The sequence below is a fragment of the Diadema antillarum genome, unplaced genomic scaffold (genome assembly GCF_040938485.1).
Source record: "Diadema antillarum isolate AM-2024a unplaced genomic scaffold, OU_Dant_1.0 seq00001319_RagTag, whole genome shotgun sequence".
Taxonomy (NCBI): domain Eukaryota; kingdom Metazoa; phylum Echinodermata; class Echinoidea; order Diadematoida; family Diadematidae; genus Diadema; species Diadema antillarum.
This window is the reverse complement of record NW_027272091.1, coordinates 3,781-11,466: the sequence shown is the minus strand read 5'-3', so window position 1 is coordinate 11,466 and position 7,686 is coordinate 3,781. Positions and strand designations below refer to the sequence as shown.

General features: G+C 36.0%; 1 long non-coding RNA gene across 1 annotated transcript; it reads left to right on the top strand.

Annotated features, from left to right (window-relative positions):
• The first annotated feature begins 6,211 nt into the window (after positions 1-6,211).
• On the top strand, positions 6,212-7,444 carry LOC139708199 (uncharacterized). The gene is made up of 3 exons (XR_011709327.1): positions 6,212-6,257; positions 6,641-6,708; positions 7,346-7,444. It is a non-coding gene; the product is annotated as an uncharacterized lncRNA (long non-coding RNA).
• The last annotated feature ends 242 nt before the right edge of the window (positions 7,445-7,686 follow it).

Genomic DNA, 7,686 nt, shown 5'->3' with positions numbered 1-7,686 from the left:
TGGCACAATTCCTTTAAAACCCAAGAACATCAGTGTGTAATGGTGATGCATTGGTATTACTGAAGAGAAAAGGCAAAGTAGACCAAGTTTGATTTTTCATGATGTCAGACAGCTAGGAAAACTAATCATTTTGGTTTCTTTCTGTGTCTCAGACTATTTGATGGTTTAGTCTTCAGATATGCTTTAGAGTGACTGAACACAGTATTTTTCTGTTTTGTGATGTTAGATTTGAACCTTTGTCTCTGTGAAATTACACAGAAATATGGTTTGTAATAACTGAGAATATTTTTTGTGTCACACTCACTGGCTAGAAATATTGCTAAAACAAATCCAGTGCACAATGCATTATAGTTATTCTATTTGTTTCTGCAACTCACAGATTACAATTCTGTTTGTTTGGGGTTTTTGTTTGTCCTTTTTAGCAACTTTTGTTTTTGTTGTTTGTGTAACTGAAAGTTATTTTTGCACATGTCATGTGAATACTGCCTTTAAGTTTGTAATTACCCTTGTATCTCTATGAAGAAGTCAGTCAGGTTCACTTTTTGTTGCTTTGTATTTTGACAAAACATGTCAAACTTGCCATCATTTCAAGATGTGCAGTGATGAAAATAATTAAAGTTATCAATAGCATGTAATCATACAGTAGTGATGGATATAAAGCATTTGTTGAGTCACAACTTTCTTGTATTCATGACCATGCACAAGTGCTGTTTTCACTGATTTTTCATGAAAATAATTTATGTGTGTGTGTCTTTGTTTTCTTTTGTTTCTTTTTTTTTTGGATGATTCAGAGGATTTTCATTCATAATTGTATGAAGATTGAAAGGACAATTATCAACCAAGGATCTTTAATTATCTTTCTGACATAAAGTCTACTTTCTGTATGAGTTCAAGGGAGTTATATTTTAAAACATTTCTTTGATTTTTACTTGATTTTTTTTTTCATTCTGCCTCTCAGATGGGTATTATCGTATTCAAAGATGATTTTGAATAGTATTTGTGAACTGTCTATCTTCTCTCGATGAAAACAAAAAAAGACAAAAACCCCACAAAACTGGACACTTCTGCCTTTTGTGCTTGTTGGAATACAGTACAAAATGCCCATGCAATGCAAGTCAACTGATGTATGTACATATTGGCTCAGAGAGAAAATTTATCTATTTTTACTGCTTGTAATTTATTGTTGTTTGTTATGTATTGTGTTTAGGTCTTTCTACAGGAAGCAAGTCTAGCTTTGTCAGAAAATTAAGAAAAAGAAACTAAAAAAGAATGCAATGATTGTTACAATTTTTAGTACTACTGAGTTCTTTTATGTTTTTTTTATTTGTTAAGTACATTTCAAAGAAGTGAACTATGATTTGTCAGATTATGTTTTTTGTTGACCCCAACCCACTCATGTGGCCATTCCAGAATGATTGATTTTCTTCCCTAAAGAGCAAAAAGTAAAAAAGGAAATCCAACAGTAATAAGGAAATGAAATCCTCAAAATTATAATGGATGTTTTAACTTTCTGTGCGTTGACGGGCTAAAGTTGTGTACAGAATCTCAATGAAAACTCTTGTCACATCTGAATTGATTATATTTACATGTGTTTTTCTTTTCTTGGGAATTTTTTTTTTTAAAGTAAATACTTCTGTTCCAAAAAGTTTAAAATCTGTTTAGGAATTATGGTGAAAAGATTGATCAGCATAACCAGTAGTGATACAACATCAGTTTTCTTTTCTTCGTAGGTAGCTTTAAGTATGCTCATCATTTTATAGTAGTAAACTCCTGTATTAACTCATCATTTTATAGTATTAAACTCTTGTATTAACTCATCATTTATTTTGTTTTACTCTTTCCCTGGGGTAGAAGGATAAGCTGTCATGCTCATAAATATGTCAGACAGGTTGTGCTTGGTATGACTGAGTGCATGTAGTAAGAAGACAGCAAAACTAAACAAGCAAAGAACAAAACAAAAAATGAATAAATAAAACTTTGACTGCAATTGGCAGGTACATTCTCTCTGATATCTATTCTTCTTTTTAATTTGATATGATGGAAGTTATACATCAAGTCAAAATAACAAGAAGAAGAAAACAAAATGAGATATGTATTAATGTCTAGACAAAAGAATACAAGTTCCTTTTGAGAGTTTTATTTGAAGGTAATTATGTATTGTTCCAAATCACCTCTGTGACGGTCTGTGACGGTGTCACATATATAGTCTTGTATTTTGTAATCACTTACCCCAAAAGCTCTTTGTTTTTTATCTGTTTGGTTTGTTGAGATGATTTAGAAAGTGGAACAGTGTGGTATTGTTGCTGTAATAGAGTACTGATGTGATGATCAAGTTGTGAGATTGTCTTGTCTTCTTTTCATATTATGCTCCATGTGGGAGGCATAATATGTTGAATAAAATTCATTATATCAAGAGATACATTTTGTCACATTTGTTTTTGTATGTTACTTTCACTTTATGTAACTATTTCCAACCCATGATCTACTCATTTGCACATAGAGCCCTATCTTGATCTCTTTCCATTTCTTTGAAATGGGTTATAAAAAGAAAGTTAAAGATATCCCTCGTAGTTGCCCTCCATCTCAAAGTTAGTGGTGTCCAACGAATGTGTACATAGATTATTATAATTATGTTTCCATTAAAACCTACTCACACGCGTACACACACACACATACACACAATATATTTTCATTATATATATATATATATATATATATATGTGTGTGTGTGTGTGTGTATGTGTGTGTGTGTATATATATATATATATTATATATATTTATATTCTTTTATATGTTCATGTAATTATGGTTTTCGATCGTCAAAAACTGTGAGAGACAATTTTGAACCATTGACGGAGACCACGAAATTCACTGAAAAATCACTTTGAATAGAAATCATGAAAGACATCAGAGATCACTGAAGAAGTTCACTGAAAGATTATTGAAAGATCTGTCAATTTTTACGATTTTTCAGTGGTCTTTCACAAAGGTTTTGCCCTAGCTATGTGGAATAAAGCAAATTCCAAGCGAAAGTCACATCAAAGTGGGCGTGGCTGCTATTGGCACATTCGTTGATCACAATCACAATATTTTATATGAATGTCTCGCAAGAAATATGTAGCATCCGATTTCCAACTCGGAGGAAAGAGCAAGTGGTTTTCGTAGAGGATAACTGATAAGTGATTTGTGTTGAAATCGATCCTAGAGGCTTACAGAGAAAAAGAAAATAGAAGGAAAAAGTGAGATCGATTTCCTAAAATCTATCTCACCGCATCATGCAGGGAGCCAGAGCGCAGTGTCTGCTTTATTTCCATCCGTACTACATACTAGTAATACAATCATGACGTGTACGTGACGTACCAAGTCTGAGTCCGAGGCAAAATGGCTGATCCGAAGTACGCCGATCTCCCTGGCATTGTAAGTGCGCATTTGGTTATCGTTCACACTAAATATCTACACCCCAGGTTTTTGACACAACTAAACTTGCTTTGCTTTATTCAATAATTTCCAGGTATTTACGTGTTAATGCTACATGCAATCTAAGATGTTTTAGTGTCCAGATTTTCGGACCCACGATAGGAAGTGTGTGGGGGAATTAGGGCGGTTCGGGAAGTTATTTTCGGTCAATCAGACTCAATGCATCTCTCAGTACCAGTAGGCCTACTTCGCTTTGAATTGCATGTTTGTAGATTTGTGAACCATGCAATATGACAACTATAAATGCTGTGCATATGATATGTTCCAAATATATTGTGCAGTGATCAACATTTTTTTCAGCGCTGTATAGACCTAGCTGCTCTTTTATCTAGATTATAGCATCTGAACTTCTTTTCTTCTTCTGGTTCAGCTCAGTCTGTCTGCCTCCTTCAAACTTGAAGATTCTTGCAAACTTTGGATGTGTGTGACTGTGAGTCAGTGAGTGTGTGTGTGTGAAATGCAGTGGTTGAGCCAGAGGTGCTAGGTGCATGGTCATGGTCATGGTGCGGTGCAGTTTTACTCTATTACACATCGACCACCCTTTTTGTTTGAAACCGACCGCGTAGTTTTGGCGCAGAACACTGCGCGCAGAGCACATAAAAATGTATTGGCTTTTAGTTTTACCGTTGCTGAGGATGTGTGGGAAAATGCGAAAATTCACTGTTCATTAATGGTTTTAATCAAGGACAAAATTTCGAATGAATATTTTAACCGAATTGTAATGAAATGTCAATGCATTTTCTGAAAAGCTTTGTACAGGTACAACACGGTGTTCAATACAACTCGGTTTGTGTGCATTGTCAATGCAAAAACAGCAGTCAATCTAAAAAAGGAGCGGCGACGCGGGGAGCTGAAAAGAGGCCACACAAGTTCGACGGCAATATTCCTGCACTGTGAAACTTTGAATTGAAAAGGAAACAACAGCATTTGATAGTGCTGAATTTTCTCAATCACGTAGGTCAAGTTTTTGCGTGAATTTCAGTGTTAAATATTCTTATCAAGCAAATAAAAATTAGGCGGTCGATGAGTAGTAGGTCCAACCATATTAGAACCTAATACACGTGCAAGTTAAAACAGTCCAGGGACTTATCCACTGCCTTCCGTCATCAGTCGATGGTGGAAGGCTTCCAGGGATGGTGCGGTTACAGTGCTCAGTGGGAGGATGTTCCATGTTCTTAGTGTTCTGGGGAATAAGGACATTTTGTGATGTTCTGTTCTGGAGCGGGGGAATGACATAACCTCGTGCATGGAGAGCTCTTGTAGGTGCGGCAACTGGAGTGATGTAGGACTGGGTTGGGAAGTTAATGCAGTGGTGGTGGAGTTTGTACATGTATCATTGTGAGTCTGGACTCTTCTCTACATAGTATGTGTTGAAGGGACAGGCCATTGAAGCTCTTCCAGCATGGATTGCACACTAGACGTGTTGTGGTATCTGTTCAGTGTGAATCTGGCTGCTCGTTTGTTGAACCAATTGTAGTTGGTGGTTGCTCTTGCTTGTGAAAGGGTCCCACACTGTAGCTCCATATTCCACAAGAGGGCGGACGAGAGTCTTGTAGGCTGTTGTTTTCGGTTCTGGGGAGTAATGCGCAGGTTGCGTCGGAGGAAGGCAAGAGTGTTGTTGGCATTTTGTCAAATGTTGTTCATGTGTTGGTTCCATTTTCACACTGGACATGTTGTTTTCTGTTCTGAATTGAACACTGAATATTTGCAAATAGACCATGAGATTCTAGTAACCTTCACAGATTTTTCACAAATTTGTAGATTTAATAGTATGATCATGAAGATGCATTGCAAGAGTTTTAAGACTATCTAGACTGGTAGAGTTTTTACCACATTACTGCTTTCAGTAGATTATTCTTATCTTGCATTATCATTTGCATTTGTGCAGTTTTTTTTTCTTTTTTAGTTATCTCTATTTTCAAAGAACAAAAGAAAATACCTGTCAGTGTGTTTGTTTGTTTTTTCCACAAATCCAAGTGAGTTATACCTAAAAGAAAAAAAATGCTGATGATTACAAGCAAAATTCAAAAACAAGAGTATGTGTTTGTACCTGCCTGTCATAGATAGACCTAATTCAGGTTCTGGTTGCACTATTTTAAAGTTTGCTGTTCAGGTTCTGAAAGTTACAATTAAAAAGATCTAGGTTTGCTTGTTATTGTATGTTTGAAAAGTTTTTTTTTAGTTTACACAACAGTAATATTGTATACCTCCTGGTCAGGGCCCTTCTCAGCTGTACCAAAGGTTTATAAAATCAACATGGTTTATTTCTCTGTTGTAATTTTTTTTCAATCTTGCAGGATAACCAGCCAGATCTTTACGAGACGAGTGACTTGCCAGAAGAAGATCAGCAGCATGTTGTGGTGAGTTGGCAGAGATTTTTTAAAACTACACTGTAGTTGTTTGTTTGTTTGTTTGTTAGATTTCAACTCTGTGTGTTCCACAATTACCTGCCCTACTCAGTCAGCAGTGTGCCAATGTCACAGAATTTTTACAAGTGCACAGCAAGGCACGAACTTACAGCTGTATAGTTTTAGTACTTGCCATTTGCAAAAAGAAAAAAAGAAAAAAAATGCCATCGGGATCATTGCTTTCTCATTAAATCAACAACAACATTAAAAAGATGATATTGACTATCTTATTTCATTATATAAATGACAATGTTGTTTCTTGTTTGATATATTAGGAAGAGCTGAACAGTGAGGTAGTGGAGCAGTTAGCAATCAACACTGCGGACGCCTACAATAAATTCAAGGACAAAACGGTCATTTCTGGGAAAGTTGGTAAGAGAATATCAGTTAGTATAAGGACAGTATTAAGGCATTACGATATTTCGTGCATGTTTGTGTATGTGTGTGTGTGTGTGTGTTCTTGTGTTATAATGTAAGGTCTTCAATGTTAGAATTTGTCAAGAAATAAACATTTATGTCATACTGTGTGGGACTAGGGCAGACTCATTTCTCGGAAAGTTGGTATAAAGAGATCTACACCTAACAAAAATGTGCTGTATATCATGGAAAGGAATGATTATATTTCCCATTGCATCCAAGTGGTTCTTGACTTCGAATTCAGCTGGTTCCAAAATTTGTGAAATGTATGACTTGTAGATGAATGGAAGAATCGTCTAGCACCTCATTGTGTTGTCTTGTCCTTCTTCCATGTCAAGATTTTTCTGACAGGATCAGTCAAGCCAGAAGAACAGGATATGTAGCACCAAAGAGGGAGTATGAAATGGTGAGTCCATGGTCATCTCTGTGTTTTTTTATGTGTTATTGTTTTTATTATTATTATTATTGTTTTTATTATTATTATTATTATTATTATTATTATTATTATTATTATTATTATTATTATTATTATTATTATTATAATTATTGTTGTTGTTGTTGCTGTTGTTTTGTGTATGTGTGTATTTTTTTTTTTTGGGGGGGAAGTGGGTTCCCCCTTCTCTCCATTTCTTTCTTCTTCCCTTTTGTCGTCTACTCCCTCTCTCTCTTCCTTTGTCATCATTTGCAGGAACTGATTAATGTAGGCCTTGATGACAGGTCATGACTGTCAAGGCATTTGTCACATAACTTAGGACCATTTGGAGTATGAAACACTCCCTCCTTTTCAAAGGTGACTTACTTGAAGGCAGTAGAATGCAATTTGTATTTTCAAACTTAGTAGTGCATTTTAAGCTAGACAGTAATCATAATGAAGATGATGATGATAATAATTTTGATGATAATTCAGTTGTTGAGTGCAGAAACTATATCTTTATATTCTCCTGTCCTGCAAGAGCTAGTATACGTGAACCTTGCCATGGTTCAGGTTGAATTCATCTTGAGTTCCTCCTTTCATCATCTTTCCCCTCCTACCCTCTCCCCAGCTGGAGGATGACTCCCGTGATAAGGAGACCCCAGTGCAGCGGTTCCAGCGCCTCCAGCATGAGATCAGGGAACTGGGAGAGGAGGTGGAGAAACTCCAGGTCAGTGAACTATAGAAGGCCAGACATATTGTAAGACCAGAAATTTTCATGTGCATGAAACTTTCACGAATTCCGCGGGGAGCCAAGATTCACAAAAGTAAAACTGCGTGTGAAGTTTCTTGTGTGCATATGCAATACATTGAATGGCAGTTGTGATTTGCGAAAGATTCATGCTGCGAATGTTTCTGGTTTTACAGTATACAAATGACGCACAGGTCTGAGTGCGTCAGTCGGAATTGTGT